Source organism: Balearica regulorum, chromosome 15 (assembly GCF_011004875.1).
Source record: "Balearica regulorum gibbericeps isolate bBalReg1 chromosome 15, bBalReg1.pri, whole genome shotgun sequence".
Lineage (NCBI taxonomy): Eukaryota > Metazoa > Chordata > Aves > Gruiformes > Gruidae > Balearica > Balearica regulorum.
The window spans coordinates 1,197,234-1,219,607 of record NC_046198.1 but is presented as its reverse complement, the minus strand read 5'-3'; positions in this window follow the sequence as shown (position 1 = coordinate 1,219,607).

The window sequence follows — 22,374 nt, the reverse complement described above, 5'->3', positions numbered from 1 at the left end:
GGGAGGAAGAGCAGGAGGGAGGGCGTCCCCGCCGGAGGAAGGAGCAGGGCTGCCCAGGCAGAGCATCCCCGATGTCCCCCCACGGCACCCTGCTCCTGCCCCGTCGTGGCCTTGTGCAAGGGTGAGGGGGAATTGGGAAGACAATTAGGACTCAAAGTTCAAACCTGAGTCAAGGATTCGGAGGAAAGCCCTGATCCTCAGAAGGCAAAGAGCAGGCGGAGATAAAGAGGCATCTTGAAAAGGCTGGCAGACGAACAGAGCAATGAAGGAAAATCAGTTATTGCGTTAACTCAGTCGAAACCTTTTTTGACCCTTTTAGAAAGGAGCAGCAAGAAGAGGAGCTGTCATTTTGTGGGACATAAAATGACCATGTCACGGTTTGTGGTGCTGGAAACTTTCCCAGCAGTGTGTACCTTGAACGCACATCGTCCCAGCGCAGCAGCTGAGGTTTCTTCCTGGTAGTGTGTGTAAGGGTTTTAAGGAGGCTGAGCTCGGGTGGTTAGATGGCTTCTCTGAGCTCACACCGTGACGACAGCCGTGCTGGGACTGCAGCCCCTCGCCTTGAGGCACAGTCCTGTGCAGTGACCAGTGCTGCTGTGGACAGGCTTCATCCCGTCCAGATCCTCCTCCTCCTCTACCCCTCAAACTGCGTAATGTCCCTGGGGCACGCAGCAGCTGCTGACGTGGAAAAGCGGCACCAGGAGCACAGGGAATATTTAGCTTCTTTTAATTGAGAAGTGTTTTGAGTTAAAAAGTTAATTGTGCTGTCAGCTTTTGTTCCTTATTTCTTCTCCCCCTCACAGCTGTTTCTGCCAACTAAAAATAAGTTGAACCAGCAAACAAAACATGAATAATCAGCTCCCCATGAGGGCTAAAATACCAGCAGGAGATGCTCCTTGAGTCATAGGTACTCTGCGGTGCAGTGTCCCCTCAGGTAGATCCCGTTCTTTCCAGCAGCAGTGGAAGGCAGGGCGTGGGGAAGGTTATATTTGAGGGACGGGTTATAACCAAAAGCTGGGTGGGCACAGGGAGATGGGAGTTGAGATGTTTGGAAGCAGTAAACTTTGGCCTGTTTTGTCCTCTCTGGAATCAGATGGCAGAACATCCAGATGGTTTTATCGCTGACAGACCAGATCAGAGACTAACTGGTGTGCGGTGGGATTCATGTTGCCTAAACACGTCCTTCTGGCAAGATCTTCAAAAGCCTGTGGTGTCTGCAAGCCCTGCCCAGAGCCGGCAGATGGGACAGGAGTGGGACCTGTGCCCTCTCCAACAGGCAGCCGGACACCAGGCTGGACACACTGTCCTTCACGCTTCCGCACCTCCTCGGAAGGCATTGCACAGTTAAGTGTAGGTCCCTACAGAGGACAAGGCTGATTAGCACGTGTTTTAATCACTGTTAGCAGCTCCTGAGCTGGATTTCCCTTAATTATCATGCCTCTGTCTCCAGTGAAGAGCAGGCAGAGAGTTGTGTTTTTCCGAAATCAGAATGCCTCTTTGCTCCCTTCACATCTGTTGGCTGTGGAAGTGAGGGTAAATACAACAAAGGTCTTTTGTTTGCCTCGATTGCTGTGATTTAAATAAAACTCAGCAAAGGTGTAATGCTTACCGGTGATGCTGCCAAACCTGTGGTTCTTCTAGGGGCAAGAGGTGTTGCTACAGTATCTCGAGTTTCTGTCAAGGTGTCGATCCCTCTCATGAAGAGATTCAAGGGCCTGAGACCACGGCATCTAAGCAATACGTCCACGATCAACAAAACTGAAAATTTGCTGAAAATACTTTTTAATCAGGCAAATATCAGCTTGTATTTTTTCAAGTCCATTTGTGAAAGACAATTAATTGCTACACAAGTTATCACTCACTGGTGTTCTGTTTCTCAATAACTTCAGCCTTTTAAGCCTTTTCAGATGGGCACTTGTGAAAGTCTTTTTAGAGCTAGTCTGTTTTTCCATCCTAGTTTGCACGTGGCTTGTGATCAGATACAAATGTGCAGATTTTAAGTAAAAAGCAAAGATGAAGAATTTCAGTCAAATAGGACTTAACAGAAAGTGATATAAATAAATGTGAACGTAGCATTCCGTCTAATGTCTTCAGCTAGTGAATGGGTTAACGAGCAGCTTAATTTGGACATTCAGAGTGTGTTCAGTGTGGTAAACAAGTTACAAGCAACTAAACACTAGACATTGCATTACATGCCGTTGCAAAAGTAATTTCATTTAGATTTACAGTAAAGCGACATGTGTCTACACTGCACAGTGGAGCTGTGTGGTTTGCAGAGATTCTTTCCCCCCATACTAGCACTGTCCAAGAGAGTTCTGGAATTGAAAACAAAATGACTGTGATATTATAGGGCTACATGGAAGTTAATTAGCCAAGCTGAAACCCAAGAGTAATTAGCTCAGCTGCAGCAACATCACAGCTATACTGCCCTCAGGATCTGGCGTTTCTGCAGGCTCTGATGTGATGCCATTTTGAATAGGAGGATGCCTGAGGCTTGGAAAAAAGCATGCAGCAGGGAGTCATTGTGCCACAATTTTTACGTAGTCTGTGATTATTCAATCAATAAATGTGATAGTTTTATATTATAATGTCTGAAGTGTGCGTTCCATAAGCTGTAAAATGGTCTCTTTTCCACAGTTCAAAGGGTAAACAAAAAGCAATATAGGCCATTTACTGGATGAAAGGCTGAAATGCTCTATGAATTTTCCTGGCAAATCATTCTCTGCTGTCATAAGACTAAATTACTGAGAGGGGAGAAAGCCAATTTTCTCTCGAAAGAGCCAATCCTCAATTGAAATAGTGGTACCAGTCTTTGTAACTTCTCCTGTCCCGCTTTTAAAAGGGTGAAATAATCCGTCTCCGTATTACACTCGTAACTACTGGGCTGGAGAAGGAAGTTGCTCTCCAAGGGTGGAAAGAGCTTCTCCAAATCCACAAATCCAGCTGCAGATTGGGTGGAAGGGTTTGTCTGAGGTCCTTAGATGATGAAGCAACTCTGTCTAACGTTTGATGTCAGGACATCTCAGTGTATTCTCCAATGGCCATGTTCCTGTCCTGTAGGTATTTCTGCGTAACGTTCCGGAGTATAATTTGCAGTCCCTGCGCTTTACGTTCATACTAACATTTATTAACGATGCTGTTCGGAGGCAGGGCTGCAAATTGGCAATGAAGGGCAAGGGCAGAGTAGGACATCTGTAATATCTTCAGCCTTTCTCCAAACTTTCTTTCTTTTTCATAGGGAACATGCTTGGGAAACAACCCAGAAGAGTGACAACCTTCCCTTGCAGATCAGGACATGAAACTACCACGAGGTGGCATTAAACCCATGTGATGGGGCATCAAACCCATGTCCGTGTTTTTTCCCAGTCCTGAGGGCATCTCGGTGCGGAAGTCCTAACCCAAGAAGGAGTGCACTGATATTTTAGAAGCAGAAGCTCTTTATTTTATGAATCTTCTTCACGCTTAGTACTGCCGTGTGTAATTTCACTGCCTTCGACTGCACAGTAGTAAATGCACGCAAATCAGGCTATTTGCATGGAGTAGGTTAATGCAGTGCTTTCCAAAATCCAGGTCTGTCCCCAGCAAGGCAGAAGAAGAGCGAACACAGCTTTTACCAACAAACGACTTGGCCAAAGAGGCCTGTGATGGGTTTCATTTTCCTGAAAGGGGCTGTGGTCTCTGCTGGTGCTGTCTGCCATCTGCCTCTGAAGTCTCAAGGTGAAACAAGCACCTGATGTACTGAATCAGCTAACGGATGTGTGTCTGTGAGTTGCCTCATGCGAGGTCCTCGTTCTGCAAGGACAGGCTGTGCGACCGGGTGAAGCCCACGGCACTGAGCAGTGGGTGACCAGGGTGATCAGCTCTGCACAGTGCAGAGACTCAGCAGCGCTGAGCAGCGCTGGGGGGCTTGGGGTGGGAAAGGCGCAGTGATGCTGTGGGAAACCCATGGAAAAGGGAGCACAAGGAATGATGCTCATGTCTCATAGAACCTGACAGCTTCGCGTCCTGTGGTGGTGTGTGTGAAATGAGCATGCTGGTTTAGCCAAGTGTAACAACCCACCTCCTGTGATGGTCAGACCCCGCGCAGGCAGCCCAGGAAAGGCCGTAGAGCAGGGACGGATCTCTCTCATCTCCGGAGGGCCTGGAGGCAGGTCACTGTCAGCCCCTGCCTTCCCATCCCCTGGGTGGCTGCAGGGCTTCTTCACCTTGGGGGGCTCTCAGCAGGACATCATTTCCACCCACTCCATTCAAGTGGAAACCTCACCTGCTGGGCAGAAAACAGGGAACTTGGCCAACCTCTTCCAACCAGTAGCTGATTCCCTTTAAACTCTTGCTAAAAGTGGTGCATTTTAAACACTTGAGGCGTACCACTTCTTAAAAACCCACACTTGTGTGGGAGGGAGGTACCTGGAGCGGAGCCAGTGAGAAACGATTGCTCAACGCAGGCAGACAGAGCAGTGCTTTATCTGCCAGACGAGCACTGGCTGCCGAAGCACAGAGCCAAAGGCTCTTACCGTGACCAGACTTTCTCCTCTGGAGGCTCTTGCTGATATGAGACATTCAATTTAGATCTCTGTATTTGAAAAAACCCCATGTTTTCAAGATACTTTAGGCAGATCCTCAGCACCCTAGAGGCTGAGGTGCCAGGACGGGGCTGTTGCCCTGGGCCCGTGATAGCTGGAGCTGCTGGCATTACTGGGTGAGGTGGGCAGCAAGCTGGCTCTCGTTTGTGTGAGCGCTTCTTTCCCTACAAGTCCCTAAATGCCGCTGAAGAGATCTGGCCCTTACCACTGCAAGGGCAAATCTTCAGAGTTAAAAGTTCCTGGATACCTCTGTAGCTTCTTTTAGGCTTTATCCCCTTCTCAAAACAAAGTGATTGCTAGCTGGGTCTTCTGTATCTTGCAAGACTAAAACCACAGCTCCCCTTCTGTGCATGAATCCATCCCTGGAGGGTTTCTCTCTCTTGGGAGGACCTCGTTGTTGTCCCTCCACCATGGGAGTTAGAGGTACCCCATCTTTCTATTGCCCCCTCATCCTCCGAAGGACTTGGGAAAGCTGCCCTCTTTCCCTGCTCTGCATCGGGAAGGGACAACCCTGGCTTCCCCTGGGATGGCACAGAACATGGGACGAGGGGGGACGCCTGGATCGCAGAGCTCGGCTGCCCCATGTGCACAGCACCCAGACGTGCGGGTTAACTTCGGGAGAGACCCCAGAGCTTCTCTGCACCTCCTGGGCACTGTGGGCCTCTGCTACATGTTTTATAAGTACAGTTAGGAAAATAAAGGGAAAAACATGTACCTAACCCGTTGCCAGCCCAGTGCTTGCAGGCCAGACCACAGCTCGGTGCTTCCCAGCAGCTCTGGGTTCCTGGGAAGCCCTGGCCCACCTTCCATGTGAAGTCTTGGAATAAAATCATGAATAGCTTCATTACAGCTGAAGCACCATTTGCCATGACGAGCTACACATATTTATATCTGTCATGTACTTTGCTGCTCCACACAAGTGAATGAAGAAACCGCATGGCTCCAGCTGGGCTCCAGATTGCTGTGTATACAGCTCGTCAAGCTTGGCTATACGTGCTGCCGATCTACGTATAGCCAAGCAGTAATTCATCACAGAATGTGGCGATCACCCTGAGTTTCAGAAGATGTGAAGGAACACTGCCCTAGTTCTGTGTGGTTCCTCGCTGATTACACAGTCCCCGCCACTTAATACCGGGTGTAGGGTTGCTTTTATTTCCTGTAAAGAACAGAGTGTTTGGCAAAAGAGGAGAGTGAGAATGACAACTGTGTACACATTTCACATATTTCTAGGATTATTTCTCCTCCAGAGAAGAACAGAGCTGTTATTAATAATCACCTCGCCAAGTTTCTGAATTGATATTTTGAAATGAGCTGGGTGTATAATTTAGGAACCACAGGCAAGGGAGAAAATGTGCTTTCAATTGAATTTGAAATGGGTGGAGAGTTGATGATGCAGAGAGATAAATGACGGCGATTCTGGAGGGCTAGAGCTGTGGCAAAGCAAGCCATAAACCAGACATTTTCCAGACTTTGCGAAGCCAGAGGCATCGCAAGGGCTTGAGGCGAGAAAGGAGGTACAAGAAGGGGAGACGCAGGCAGAGTCCGTGCGGGTGAAGCCCTTGGTCTGGAGCTGAAAAGGCGTTCAGCCAGGGCTCAGCATCACGAGAGTGTCTCTGCACAGGCCAGACGAAGGGTCCCGGAGCTCAGGAGGTCACGGGTGGCCACGGGGAAGGAGGCTGCAGTAGCAGGACAAGGATGGAAGCAAGAGAGAGGCTGGAGTGGAGCTGAGGCACTGGCACAGGCACGCGTGTTGTCTGACATCCGAGGAGTGCTAACCTGTGCCTGGCAGCGTTATCCCTTACCAGATACATTGGGAACATGCAGATACAGACACCTGGCCGATGTATTGTCACTTGGGTAGCATCGGAGCGTGCAAGGCTTTATGGAGGGAGGAAGCCTTTGAGAAATGTGCATTCGGCATGTGAAGGACACAAGGTAAACTGTGGGATAGTAGGAGTACTTGGCAACTTTGCCAGTGTTTCCTCTACAGAAACTAAGCTGCTGTTTGAAAACAGAGGAACGGAATGAACTGTTTCGCCATTATAACTGCAGACTCTCCGGGCTGTGACTCAGTGCTGTGATGTCTGCGTGAGCCTCCCTCCAGCCAACCTGAAACAAGGACTCTCAAAGTGTGCGGGATTACTGGCTGCTCTCTATAACTCCGGCAAAATTAAATCTTCATCCTGCAACAAACAAAATCCTTGCCCGTGGCTAACATTACAACGGAGATTTCTCTTCCTGCCCGCATTCCAGTGCAGGCCTGCTCGGTCAACAGGACTAGCATTGGTCCTGTTACAACAAACCCATCACTGCCGGCCTCGGGCCCGCCAGCGCAAACACTCCTGGTGTGCTTCCTGGCACTGCCTGACGGCTGCCAACGGCATTGCTCGTCAGAGCACAGGCAACAAACGGGTGACAGAAACACCCTTTCCAGGTGTACACTGCAACTGCTCGCCAGCTGCGATCGCAGAAAAGCTTCCTTATCACAGAGCAACCCTTTAACAAAGGCCGAAGCCCACACATTGAGGGATGGGACGTTCATGGCTCAGCAGCCCCCCAGCCCTGGGAACCCCTCAGTGACCCCCTGCGGCCCCCCAGGCCTGCGCTGACCCACGCCTGTACCGCACAGCCACCCTGGTGACTCCCCGCCCGGCCTGCACCCTGGGCTTTGCACAACACACGGATCACTTCCCGGCGCGTGGCTCTCCGCAGGCAGCTCCTCACAGGGGGGCTCGTGCCGCTGCACAACCTACGTTGTGGCTACGGCCACTCTTGAACGCGTCCCTCTGGTTCAGACCAGCGGCACCGCTTGGCTTGACCTCGGACCAAGTCGTACTACATTAAGAGATGCTGTACCCTTCCTTCTCAAAGAGGCAATGTTTTCTCTGCAGTAGCGTGTGTCAAAATACAGTTTGGACGGTGATTAGAAGGCTGGAATACAATCTTCTGTGGCTTGACTTGGATTAAACACAGCCCAGCCAGTTTGAGCCCTTGTAAACACGGTAGCTTCCAAGGAGCTAACAGTGGTGCATCTGCACCTCTTGTGAAATACAAGCCCCAAAGCCCTGCAAACACAAGGCATAAAAACGTCAGTCACTTTTCAGGCTCCACTTCAGCAAAGAACAAATTTATGCACAGCCGCAATGGAAATTCATTTCCCTGTGTTTTCTGCTGCCAGGATTTCATGGTGCCTCCCATTACACTTGAGAGGCAATTTTAAAAGGTAGATCTTTAGAGACCTGAATTTTTAATACAAAAAAGAAACGGAATACGAAATGTTGAAGGATATGTTTTGAGCTCTCCGCAGACAGAAAGAAACTGCTTTCCCTCGTGTCTTTTGTCTCCTGCAAATAGATAATGACATGCATTAAACACAGGTTCAGATCCCCAAATGTATTTTGCCAACTAACTGCCATCGATTTTCTTTATGGATCTATGATTTATTTCTCCATACTTGCTTGCATTGCCCCTCTTCGCAGCAAACTTTGCGGAAGTGTAGGCAAGAGTCTGACTGCTGCATCTAATTGCAAGGAGAATGAATGATTAGCACATTTCTAAACAGCTTAACTGGAACAGAAAGCAAATCAAGCTCTAAGGCCACCATCTTATTAATTAGAAGGACAAGGTAAGAATTAGGCTGGCAAAAATCTCCCATATGACTTGTTTTGCAATGGAAAGTTAGCGATTGCAAAGGAAAATCAAATTGGCCAATTTATGACAAAATTATTTTTGATTGCTCGTTCGTTATTTTTTTTCAATTTGGGGCAAATAATTTGGTTTGGGTTTATTGTGTTGTTTTTTTTAAAAAAAAAAAAAAATTGCAGGCATACCTGGAGACAGGGGGAGAAATTGCAGCTCCTGCCACAGTCCACAAGGCAGGAAGAAGTCTGTGTCACTGTAGAACACAGTGACTTTCTGTGCTTTTAGTTAATTGCAGCTTAAAAAGTGACTCCATTTCTCTTGCCATCCCGATTGCCTTTGTTTCAGTCTGCTGCCCAGAAATTGCTTCTCTGAGTAAGTACCAGCAAAATGCCTGCCTCCCGCAGCGAGAGGCGTCAGCCGCAGCTCAGCCGGCTCTGTACAGGTGCAGCCGGGTCTGAAATCTAGTTTAGACAAAAAAAAAAAAAAAAAAATCAGTTCCTTATTCAGTTGATATTTCTGTGTCTTCTGCTGCAGTGGGTCAGTGTGCGGGCTTCCCACATGGTGTATCCAAAACACAAGCGGTTATGCCTGCCTGGGCAGGCTAATAAACATTTCCCCAGCCTTTGGTGCGGATGGTGATGACCATGAGGTGAGGAGATGGGGGCAGGGTGATGATTTGTCTGCCTGCCACCACCTCTTCTGACTTCTGCACCTCCCCAGTGCCAGGAGGTATAACAGTAGCCCTATATTGTTCTGCCTTTTAGGCTTTTTAGCATTTACACAGCTGACCTGCGTGCTGTGATGACATCTCTTAAATTCCATCTGTTTGGTGCCTGCATGCTCACAGAGGAAGCTCTGGATTTGTCCTGCCTGAATCAGCACAGCAGAGCAAACCATGCCCAGAAGCAAAGAGCACGCGGAAGTTCCTGCCTGGCACAGTCGCCAGCCTCTCTGTCTGAACCATGAGTAATCCCTGTGCAGATGCTGGTTACGTTAGTGACCTGTATACTTTGCGTGAGCTCCAGCTTCCAGCGACGCTCCCCGGAGAGCTGGGCTTCTCTCCCCAGCGCGGTGGGATGGGAAGGACTGGCAGAGCTCCGAGGGAGAAAGACCTCTTAGCAATTCTTTCCACAACAGCTACAATCTTTAGGAGCAGATGAACACTCATCTGCAAAGGAAAACGCAGCTAGCGGATCTGGCTGATGCTGTTCAGTCATTCAAGCTAGCTTTGGGTTTTCCAGCCCCTTCGCGGTCACAGGAGATGGTTCTGCTAGTGCAGTACCTGAGCAGCTCAGCCATGCGTGTTGGCATGCAGCTGACGGCTGACATCACTCACAAACCTGACAAAATCTGATAAGGGCACTAAAGGTGCTCAACTTAAATGGAAGGAGCAATTAAATCTCCTTTCTGCAACAACTGAAGTGGTGGAGGCCACCACAGAAGGCACAGACAACTGTTTGAAGGTCTGAGCAGAAGCCTTGAAGGTCCCTGGTCATGTGGAAACTAAGCTGGCAAAGCTTTCACTGCACAGCCACCAAAGCCGGTACTGGGGAAGGGGCAGAGCTGTGTAGCCGGGATCCCAGGGAGGGAGATGGGCACTGGTTGTGTAGGGATTGCACGGGCTCGAGCCCCACGGGAGACTTCTTTTGGATAAAGTACTTCCACTGGAAGTAGATGTGGATTTCTAAGCAAGGAAACTGTCATCCTGCTTGTTTGTACAGGGCTCGGGAAACCAGGCTTTATGTGTCTTTTCTGTAAATACGTCCCATCACACTGAAGAACATACCTGACTGATCCTCCCTCCTCCCACTAGCAGAGCCAGCTATGCCACGTCCAATCGATGAAGTTACCACACAGGCTGGACGAGATACTGGTTTTCACCTCCCAAATCCCCACTGGGTAGGAAAGTAAAATTTTCACCTTGTTCTGTGATGAGCATGATGAAGATGAAGAACAAATACTCATCCAGCCTAACTTCAGACCTTAATTAAGTTACCTTCCCAAGGTCCTGGCAGCCACTGGTCCCTGTGGAGCTGGCAGCGAAGGGCAGGCGTCTCTGGGCTGTGAAGCAGACACCGTGTGGGTGGCATCACCTGCAGAGCTCTCCAAGAGAGGGACCCCAGTTGTTAGGCTCCAGCTGCATAAAGTGGGGTGAAATTCAGGCATGAGTGACATCCCTGATGTTGGAAATGAGCTCTGCAGCATATGAGTATCTCAGCTGCTGAACTAGCTTTCTTCTCACTCCGGTGTAAGTTAAATTAAAAGGCTCTTCATGCAAAATCACCCCCGTGTTTAATTACTGTTGTTGGTATTACGATAGCACTAAGTAGTGCTAGCTGCGGATGAGGACCCTGCTATTTCAGGCTCTGCACAAGCATTGCAGACTGCTTCCTGCCAGAAGTGTGTGCTCGCTTGGCACTGCATGGCAGTGAGATAAAGCTTTGGTCAAAATCAGAAAAATTGTGTCCCATCCAGGAAAGCCAGGTAGTCCTATACGCCAGGTTTGGAGGTCACGTTTTCCAGGTTCTGCTGTAAATCAAGACTTTTTTTAACATCCTACAAAATAAAACATTTGCAAGGGAGTCCTGGCCTGAGAAAAGGAAGTCACTGATACGCTTGCAATTACATCTCTGGCTTTATGAACTACAAAATTAGAAGTGATTTCTGTAAGTGGGCTGAGGGTGTAACAGAAGAAGCTTGGCCAAGCAGAGCCAAAGAGACAAGCATGGGAAAGCATTCAAAGAGCCGCCTTAGGCTCAGCCTGCGTAACATGTCACTGACAGCTGGCCAGGAATACACCAAGCATGCTGCAAGGTCCAGGCCAAGGAATCTGCAACCCAACACCGGCAAACTCAAATCCACGACATCACCGGAGGAGGAAGGGGAGTGTGTCTGCAACAGGAAGGAAGAGAAGAGCAATAAACACAGTTGCCGAAGCGAAAGGTTGATGTAGGACTTTGGAAGATAGGGGGTGGTGGCCAGCAGGGGACAGGATGGAAAGGGCAGCCTGAAGGACAGCAAAAGAAACAGGAGACAGGAACGGACAGTGGGTGGGAAGGGAGAGAGAAAAGGAGTTTAAACTAAATTTTTAATATTACACATTGTGGATAAAAAAATGAGGTTAAGTAAGTAACATAACCCCCATTTTTAAAAAAGGAAATAAGGAAGGCTTGGGGAACTACAGACCAGTCAGACTCACCTCTGTGCCTGGCAAGATCATGGACCAGATCCTCCTGGAAACTACGCTAAGGCACATGGGAAATAAGGGTGTAATTGGTGACAGCCAACATGGCTTCACTAAGGGCAAATCGTGCCTGACAAATTTGGTGGCCTTCTATGATGGGGTTACAGCATTGGTGGGTAAGGGAAGAGCAACAGACGTCATCTACCTGGACTTGTGCAAGGCATTTGACACTGTCCCGCACGACGTCCTTGTCTCTACATTGGAGAGACGTGGATTTGACGGATGGACTACTTGGTCGATAAGGAATTGGCTGGATGGTCGCACTCAGAGTTGTGGTCAATGGCTCAATGTCCAAGTGGAGACCAGTGACGAGTGGCGTTCCTCAGGGGTCGGTACTGGGACCAGCACTGTTTAACGTCTTCGTCAGCAACATGGACAGTGGGATGGAGTGCATCCTCAGCAAGTTTGCCGACGACACCAAGCTGGGGGGGGGCCTGACATGCTGGAGGGAAGGGATGCCATCCAGAGAGATCTGGACAGGCTGGAGAGGTGGGCCTGTGTGAACCATGTAAAGTGCAACAAGGCCAAGTGCAAGGTCCTGCACATGGGTCGGGGCAATCCCAAGCACAACTACAGGCTGGGTGGAGAATGGATGGAGAGCAGCCCTGAGGAGAAGGACTTGAGGGTGTTGGGGGACGAGAAGCTCAACATGACCTGGCAATGTGTGCTGGCAGCCCAGAAAGCCAACCGTGTCCTGGGCTGCGTGTCCAGCAGCATCACCAGCAGGTCGAGGGAGGGGATTCTGCCCCTCTGCTCCGCTCTGGTGAGACCCCCCTGCAGTGCTGCGTCCAGCTCGGGGGTCCCCAGCACAAGAAGGACATGGAGCTGTTGGAGTGAGTCCAGAGGAGGCCACAGAGGTGATGCGAGGGCTGGAGCACCTCTGCTATGGAGACAGGCTGAGAGAGTTGGGGTTGCTCAGCCTGGAGAAGAGAAGGCTGCGGGGAGACCTTAGAGCCCCTTCCAGTCCCTAAAGGGGCTCCAGGAAAGGTGGTGAGGGGCTGGTGACAAGGGCAGGGAGTGACAGGAAAAGGGATAATGGGTTTAAACTAAAAGAAGGGAGATGGAGATGAGATGTGAGGCAGAAATCCTTCCCTGTGAGGGTGCTGAGGCCCTGGCACAGGGTGCCCAGAGAAGCTGTGGCTGCCCCTGGCTCCCTGGCAGTGTTCAAGGCCAGGTTGGATGGGGCTTTGGGCAACCTGGGCTAGTGGAGGGTGTCCCTGCCCATGGCAGGGGTGGCACTGGATGGGCTGTGAGGTCTCTTCCAACCGAAACCAGTCTGGGATTCTGGGATTCTAAGTGCTTGTTGTAAAAGTCCTGTTGTTGTCCTGCTGCTATGACACTGCATACTCATGTGTCCACTCTGCTGAGCCCTACAAATCGCCCCGCTCTGTGTGTGTGGCACACAACAGCCCCTCCTGATTCAGGCTGGATCTCTGTCTGGGAGAGCAGGTAAAGGCAGAGAGCTCTGCACTGCTCCCAGCCAGCAGCACCTCTCTGCAGTCCTGAGCACTTCCAGGTGATGACCCAAACTTCTTCCTGGATCCTGATGGCACCAGGAGGCTGAAGACTCAGGCCAAAATCTCTGGTTGTGCCTTCCGTGGCGTTGCCTGAATCCTACCAGCAGCTTCATGGTTAAAGAGTATTACTCTCTTCTGATAGCTGTCTTCAGTAATTATAAAACTTCATTTTCTTTGTGGTGATGCTGTAACTTAGTGAGCTGGAAACATTCCCAGAGAGGAAAGAAAACGGTACTCCGAAGACATTTATTTTGTTTTATGAGGCACCCATAGAAAATGACACTAAGTTATCTCTAAAGAGGCAATGTTAAAGCATGCGAACTTCTCCTCTGTTGTGGTTTAACCCAGCCAGCAGCTAAAACAACCGCACAGATGTTCCCCCAGTGGGATGGGGGAGAGAATCAAAAAGAAAAAAAAAAAGGTAAAACTTGTGGGTTGAGGTAAAGACAGTTCAATGGGACAGAAAAGGAAGAGAATAAGAATAATGATAAAAGAATATGCAAAACAAGTGATGCACAGCACAATTTCTCACCACCCAAAGCCAATGCTCAGCTAGTTCTCGAGCTGAACCACCTCCTGGCCCACCCTCCAGCTGTATCTGGACATGATGTCATATGGTATGGAACATCCCTTTGGGCAGTTGGGGCCAGCTGTCCTGGCCGTGTCCCCTCCCAGCTTCTTGGGTGCCCCCACCTTCTCGTTGGCAGGACAGGGTGAGAGGCTGAAAAATCCTTGGCTGCTTGGCAACAACTAAAACATCAGTGTGTTATCGACATTTTTCTCATCTGTCCTGGTTTTGGCAGGGATAGAGTTAATTTTTGTCCTAGCAGCTGGTTAGTGCTGTGTTTTGGATTTAGGATGAGAATAGTGTTGATAACACACTGATGTTTTAGTTGTTGCCCAGCAGTCAAGGACTTTTCAGCTTCTCACCCTGCCCTGCTAACGAGAAGGCGAGGGACACCCAAGAAGCTGGCAGGGGACACGGCCAGGACAGCTGACCCAAACTGCCCAAAGGGATGTTCCACACCATGTGATGTCATGCTCTGTATACAACTGGGGGGTGGGCTGGGAGGCTGGTTAGCTCAGGGTCTCATCTTCAGGTGATGAGAAATTGTGCTATTCATCACTTGTTTTGTAGTTCATCATTATTATTATAATTATCATTATTATCATCATAATCTTTTTTTTTTGTTTTGTTTCGTCCTATTAAGTTGTCTTATCTCAACCCACAAGTTTGTTGGGTTTTTCTCCTCCCTTTTCCATCTTCAGTTCTCTCCCCCATCCCGCTGGGAGGGAGGAGTGAGCAAACGGCTGTGCAGTTGTTCTGGTTAAACCACATCATCATCCTAAATGCAAACCACAGCACTACACCCGCTGCTAGGAAGAAAATTAACTCTATCCCTGCCGAAACCAGGACATCCTCCCAAAGAGAGACGCCATGCTGAATCTCTGACAGGTCCACTTTCCCTCTAATGTGCTTTTTCATGCTGCTGTATGCTCTTTGCAGCTGATTGATAGGTTTATTTTCTGCCCTTCATCTAAGATGACTGTTAGTCAGCTTGGCTTAGACTTCCCCAAACTGAGATAAGAGCAAAGTTGCCAGGAACCTAAATGATCTCGGAGAAGGGTGCTAAAAAGCCTGACTCTCCTGTCACTTATAGTGATGTAACCCTGGGGAGCCGCTGTCCTGACCACAGACTGACTAGGAGAAACTGCTAAAAGAGATCCCGAAGCCTGCCAGATGCGAGGAGCGATGCACCGCCTCTCTCCGGCTGGCATTGCACTGTGCCTGAGGAGTCGGCTGCTGGCCCCACGCTTTAAACTGGGGTTCAGCTGCTGAGTTCTTGAGTTGTGCCAGAGGTCTGCAAGGGATAAAGCTTTCTTGACGGGGTTTCAAGACATTAACCTGAAGTCATTTCCAAGAAGGAAATTGAAGTGGAAAAAAAGAGCCAGTGGAAGCATAAAAGGTTAAGGTTAAGAGAGAAAGGCTTCAAATGCTCTGGAGTTATCATTTCACTTACAGGACCACCATGAGACTGTGTCAGGAGACCTCTTAAGCTGTAATTACAACTGAAATATGACTTTTCAGAGCAGTCTTAGGTCCATGGTAGGTGGAGAAACCAGAGAATAAATTCATGGGAAGTTTGGCTTACCAGTGGACGAGTCGGATGAAGCGGCTGTGGTCTCCTTCGGTGCTGGGGAGCCAGAAGCAACTCCATCCCAGGCTGCGAGAGGACCAAGCAGTCAGCAATGCCACTTGGGCCTTCACTGTGCATGACACGGTGCTCGAGTAACTTTGCTTCAGCGAAGCCAGACCTCACGTGAAGTGCTTCAAAGATATGTTTTGATACACGCAGGGAGCAGTAACTTTTTTAACCAGCTTCACTGAACAGTCTCTCCATAATCAATTATTATTATTTGAACGCAGTACAAATTGCGTTCAAAAGAGCATGTTGAAGTCATTAGCTGAAGATTGGGTGAGGAAGTTACCAATTCCCTAGTGATTAACCAGCAATTTCCTATCCATCAAAGCCCAGCACCGTACTTTGACAGACTTTATGAAACATGCAGAGTGTGTATATGCAGAAAACATGGTAATTGCTTTAATTACAATTCTTTTGATTAGTAATTTTTATTCACTGTGGGGAAGGTTGCCTTCTCCTGCTTTTCTGGAGAACAATTTTCATCCCCTCCTTCTCAGGAACATGTTTTGCACAAGCAACAGCTCCTCAGATCCCTACCATTCTTCCCTGCAGAAGAGCACGAGGCGTTTGCATGTGTGTTTGCATGACGAAAGCCGTCACATTTTGGTCCTTTCTAAGCTCCCTGTAATACTCTGCATTTTCATAGCCACAGCACAGATTAATTTTCAGAAGCCAGCAGGCAAACTGCTTTTCTCCTGCCTCATCTGTTCTCAGACAGGGTCATTAATGTTGCTGCTGTCTTGCACTTCAGTGCTTTCTTTAATCAGATCATGCCAGTCCCAGAGGATACCTGTTTCAATTGCCGAAGCAAACTATTACATTTCCAGAGCTCACATCTGATAGGAAGGATCATTTGATGCCATTGAACTAGGGCAGCAGTAGGGACAGTGCCATGTAGCGTGTTGGAAGAGTGCAGGACCTGTGTGGAAGGAGAGAGGCAAAGCCATGGATGGTGCTGGGGTGAAGGGAACACATTTACCTTCCAGGGCTTGTTGCCAGATGCTCAGTAAATAATTGTACTTAAGAGTGTTCTGGAATTTAGGTTGTAATGCAAGAAGAGTCTAACCAGAGAGGCTGGGATGAGGTGGCAGTCCCAGCCAAGAGGTGGCGTGAGGAAGGCAGGGAGCCCAGCAGCTTGCTAGCAGATCCCAGGAATGACTCGAGAAGAGGGAGCTTCTCTTTTCTGAAATCTAATTTTGATGTCCTCACCTCAAATCCTCCTTGTTGGAAGGTGTTCTCCAGGATGTCACACCTGGTGTCAGCATAGGACATCAGAACCAAGCACACTAGGGGACAATGGCAAACCTGGACAACCACGTTGGGAAGAGAAGAGTGAGGGCGATGGTGTCTCATCACTGCCCTGCCAGCTCTCTGACCAAGACATGTGGGTAAGGAGGGGCACTGTGCCGGGACATGCTTGCATACATCTCACACACATACAGAAAGACCTGTCTCAGTCCTTTGGTCATGCAGCTGAGGCCTGGAGCCACCAGCATCCTTTGGGTGACCACCTGCGCATGCACCACCACACGGTTAATGGTTGGCAATTTGTCCTCACAGTGACATTTCACTGATGTAAAGATGGAAGGCACTGTGCCTTAATCAAGTGCTCCAAGGGTACAGAACAAGCAGGACATTCAGAACCTGTGACGTGCCCCAAAGTGGTGGTCTGAGAACCCAGGTACCACGCTGGGCCGTGGCTGGTTGTGCACAGATACTGGTGGATTCACATCATCTGCAAACACTTGGATAACTCGAAGCCTTGCCTGTACATCTGTTAGCTGCATCATGGGGCTAGCAAACCCCCGCACTTTGGAAAGGCTTTATAACCAGACAAACAGAGGCGAGCTCTTTCTCTTACCTTCAGAGAAGTATATCTTACAGGCAGGGAGACACTACACATGACCAAGCAATTAGTAGTTATGTAACAAACTATGTTTTGGGATCCTATCTAAAAATGTTTGTACTGTAAGATGTGAGGAAAGCTATACAAACAGGGCATCGGTTCTCTCCCAGGCGGGGAGAATGAGGTGGCTGTGAAACCCCACGCTGTGCGGCCAAACTGCGGGCTGGTGCAAGAGGACAAGAAGATGACTGTGCCCCCAGTCCCTGGTCTGTCAGAGATGGCTTTACCAGTGAGGGCTGGTTTCATGTACAGCTCAAGCCAGGGAGCATAAAGTTAAGGAAAACGTGTTCATGAAAAAAGAAAAAGCGTTTAATGCAGGTACTAGAGGGACGAAAAATCATGTTATTGTAGAAACAAACCAGGCCATTGCCAGGGATGGACACTGCGGACGGCTGGGGACAGAGCACGTGTGATTGCCAAGGTGGAAGGTGTCTATGACACGCTCCATTTACAAAACGCATACAAAATATGAAAAAAGTATGGAAACCCCTGCTGCAGCCAAATAACACTGTTGGAACGACCTGCGTAGGCAGAGTGTTCCCACGTTGATTGAAATCAAGCCAGGTCAAAGGGATTAACCGCCTCCTCTTGGGAATGTACCAAGGGAACTCCGCATGACTGCAAGCAGGGTGAACCTCCTCCGTTTTCAGTTTCTTCAGCAGAAAGACGGCCTTGCTGACAGCATGGCATCCTCCGGCGGAGGCATCCCGAGTCGGACTCAAAGCGGAGAGCGCTGCTGGTGGAGCTCTCTGCACTGCCTTGGTCCCCTCAGGGAGTCTCTCATCTAATCTGAGCCCAAAAGCTGTGCTCCGTTTCAGTTTGAGATCTGGCAGAGGCAGCCCCCAATTCAGGCAGTCTCGGTGAAAGCATTAGCATTCAACTGAGCCATCCAGCTGGAAACCAACATCCAGAACCAACAACTGGACATCTGTGACATGGGCACGGGCAGGACCCTGGGCACGGGCAGGACCCTGGGCACTCCCAGGAGAACTCCATATATTCTGTGGTTTAGGTGGATTGCTGTATGCGTGCCATGCTGCCTGACACGCCTGAGTTCACTGCCACCATGGCACAAAGCAGGTTTTGTTAAGAAACATTGGGCAGGAGACTGCAGCTTGTGCCACTGCTGTTGGGGTTGTGCTCTCGTCTCTGGCAGGCGGTCGATGGGCTGGGCTCTCCAGCCCAGCTTTTCAGGGACTTTAAAGTGATGGCACAATAAACATTCTCAAGGCTGCATTAAATATCAACTTGACAGCTTTTTCTCAAGCAAAAATAAAAAAAACAAGCAGGGAATAGCGACACTGAGTGTGTCAAGATGAAGATAAATACAATACTGCAGCTCCTGTGATGGGTGGTGGGCTTCACTTTTCCTCAGCAAGGCTCAAGTGCCATTTGAGAGGGTAACGCAGAGTTATTCACAGCTCACCCACCTCTCCTTCCTTCCGCACTTTGATCAGCAGAGACTTAGGTAAACAGATGGGCATTTTGGTCGGTCACTCATCCCAGCATCGATAGCCAGGACCATGCAGCACATCAGACATACAGCCTGGAGACAGGCACTGATGGATCTATCTACACTCCATTCCAGTTTTAAAGCTTTTTGTCTCCGCAGGCTGAAGAATTGGAGATTGTTTTAATTTGGATGTAAGGTATGAGTTGAACAGAGGAAGGCAGTCTCCAGAACAAGAAGTACGAGGCTGAGCTGCTGCAAGCTGACTCTGAAATGAAGCACATGGGTCACACCAACCCCAGGGAATGCTACAGACTTGGGGTGGAGTGGCTGGAAAGCTGCCTGGAGGAAAAGGACCTGGGGGTGCTGGTCAACAGCTGGCTGAACATGAGCCAGCAGTGTGCCCAGGTGGCCAAGAAGGCCAACAGCACCCTGGCTTGTATCAGGAATAGCGTGGCCAGCAGGACCAGGGCAGTGATCATTCCCCTGTCCTGGGCTCTGGTGAGGCCGCACCTCAGGTGCTGGGTTCAGTTCTGGGCCCCTCACTGCCAGAAGGACATTGAGGTGCTGGAGCATGTCCAGAGAAGGGCAACGAAGTGGTGAAGGGTCTGGAGCACCAGTCTGGTGAGGAGCGGCTGAGGGACCTGGGGGTGTTTAGTCTGGAGAAGAGGAGGCCAAGGGGAGACCTGATCACTCTCTGCAACCACCTGAAAGGAGGGTGTAGCCAGGGGGGGTTGGTCTCTTCTCCCAAGTAACAAGCGATAGGACAAGAGGAAACGGCCTCAAGTTGTGTCAGGGGAGGTTTAGATTGGAGATTAGGGAAAATTTCTTCACTGAAAGAATGGTCAAGCATTGGAACAGGCTCCCCAGAGAGGTGGTGGAGTCCCCATCCCTGGAGGTATTTAACAGACGTGTAGTTGTGCTGCTTGAGGACATGGTTTGGTGGTGGACTTGACAGTGTTGGGTTAACGGTTGGACTTGATCTTAAAGGTCTTTTCCAACCTAAACCATTCTATGATTCTATGATTCCAAGTGTGCAGCCCCGTCCCTCCCCTCTCCCAGAGGAAGCTCTCTCTGACTCCATCAGCCAAGCACCAGAGAAAGGCAGGACCCACAGATCCAATGTCTCCTGATACTGAACTTCTCTGAAGTCTGGGACATCCAACGAGACACACTCAGGAAAGAAACACTCATGACTGACCTGTCCTTATTCCATCTCAGGAGCACACTAGGGAAGAGTGATAAAGGAGCAATGGAAAGCTTTTAGAGAGCTATTTTTAGTCTTTCGCAGCCAATTTAAAAGCTTTACCAATTGCAAGTGAGGGTTGTGCCACAAAAGCTTGCTCTGTGTCACTCCTGTCTTGTAGGAGAGCACTGGTTGGGAGAGGCAGAAGATGATGCGTTTCAAAGGCCAGTACAGACGCTGTGCCAGCTACCAAGCAGAGATGGCTTCCATTTACGATGAATCATCACGATACCTTATCTCAGCACCCAAAGGCTGTGTTTTAAATCATCAGCTTCTGACACAAGGCACTGCAGAGTTTCAGCAGGGGATCTCAGGATGAAAAGCAAAGAGCAAAAATGGGAACCAGTTCCAGATGCCCAGTTCTGAAGGAAAAGCATCCATCTTAAAGCCATCTTTTGCCTCCCACAGGAAAGTTTCCCACATTTGCTTCCTTATGATCATGGAGAAATCGTACCCCTCACAAGCTGCTAGGGAATAGCAGTCTAGTTTCTTAGAGAGCAAAATTTCCGTGTCACGTCCTCAGATCTCTCTCTCTTAGCCAAAGGCTGTTTTTCATCTGTTTTTTGCTTGAATATTGCACAATGGTTAAGCAAGGGGGTGGGAAGATTCCTATTCACAGACAGAAACCAAGTGAAATGTCAAGAGAAACATCCCTACGAGTCTGGCATTGAATGTAAATATGCACGAAACCCCAAGGCTGAGTCCTTTCGTCTGAGAAGACTTTAATAAAACTTTACCCTTCAGCTCACAAGCCTGCAAAGCAATGAATAATAGCCACATCCTGGTAAACTCCGAAACATTTCATAATAGAAACAGAGGAACCTTCTGGGCACTGCATACTTTCATTAAAACATGAAAGAAAAAAATAGTGGTTTTTACTAAGACTAGGAACGTCCTCCTTCCGAGGTATGTCTGTACTGCTCGTGGTCTGCACTCCGAGGAGTGGCAGCTCAGGAGAGCTGCTTCCTCTTGAACCCAGGCCAGGTAGGCTCAATTGCAAAGAGCAATTTCTTCAGTTACAGCACAAAAGTCCGAGGGCACTGGCTGCCTCCCAGAGTGACGGTGTTATTCTGGAGGAGGGAACATGTGCCTACTGGGAGTTCAGGTCTGGTCACAGCTGAGATTTATGCCCGCGGTTACTGGCAGAAGGCAGGAGCCTTCCTCTACTTGCAGAAGAATGGAAGAAAATTATGGGCCAGCGTAGCAGGGTCTGGGCTGTGGACAGCGATGCCCTCCTCTCCAGCAGCAAGTTTCCGGTTACAGCTTTGCCTGCTTTGTAGGCAGTGGTCTCACTCCTGAAGATGGATGTGCTCCATCTGAGACATGTAACTAGAGGAGAGAGTAAACAAACTCAGTGTCGGAGCCAGGGGATGTTCCTTCTTCATCAGCTATCTGAAATGAGTAAGGTGGCCTACAGCTGCCAGGGAGCCTCCTGTGCTCCAGCAGAGCGCCCATAAATCAAGTTTTACAGCAGGTCTCAAGGTCCTCGCCTGGGCTCCAAGTGGTGGCTCCGGACCTGCGTTTCCATGCTGGAGCAAATTTTCAGCAGTCACCTGGTGGTGTCCTTCTCAGACATCTCTGCAGACAGGGACGTGAGGATCGGCTCTTGGGACGCTTGTGTGACTTGACCCCAGGCAACCTTCATCAGACTCTTACGTTAGCTCCCTGCAGGGACCCAGAGTTGTATTTCACATCCAGTGGGACAAACAGCCCTGTCCTGTTCTCCTCTCCTCCAGCGTCATGGAAGGTACCCGCTCTCCGCTCCCTGAAAATACGCTGGTGCTCAAGCACCCTGCTGATGGCACGATGTCTGGATGGATGAAACGAGCCTGAAAATGTTAATCAAGCACTGGCGGGAGAGAAGATTAGCTCGATCCAATGGTCCTTCAATGGCCTGCGAGGTCCTGCAGCAGGCCTGGCAAGCCACGCACAGGCAAGCCCGGGCCATCTGGCTTTGACAGACACTAGCCAATTAGCCATATTTTTATTCAGCAGACCCACCTCTGGTGTATTACTGGTGTGTAACACCAGTGCCCCAGGAGAGGAGTAAATGGAGCTGCTCTCCCAGTTTTACGGCTCCTTGCTTTCTCAGGCTTCAGACCGCAGCAGATCCTGTCTGACCCCCGAGCATGTGTCCCCGAAAGCGGGTCTGGGCTGCGCTCAGAGCACAGCTGCTGCGGGTGGGTATTCGGTACCAACGCACTCGCTGTTAAATACCACCTCTGTATTGTACTCGATCTTTTAATAAGAAGTGAACAGTTTTGTGAGTCTTTTGCTTCTCTGCTGATGCTTACAGCAGCCTCTCAGCTAACGAGGGTTTGACATTGACCCTGACTAGCTCAATGCCCACTCCGATACGTGGTCGTCCGACGGCTGCGTGAATTCCTCCTGTGCCAAAGGCACAAAAGCAGCAAACTGAATAACAGCCGCTGCATAGGTATCACTTTTACCAAACCCTTAGAGCGAAGGATATTTGACAGGCAGGAGTGGCTCTGCCCCCAGCCCGTCACCACAGCGGGTTGGACCTGGCTCCAAAGAGGCTCGTGGAGCTGATGACTCCACGGGTGTGATGTGGCCCAGGG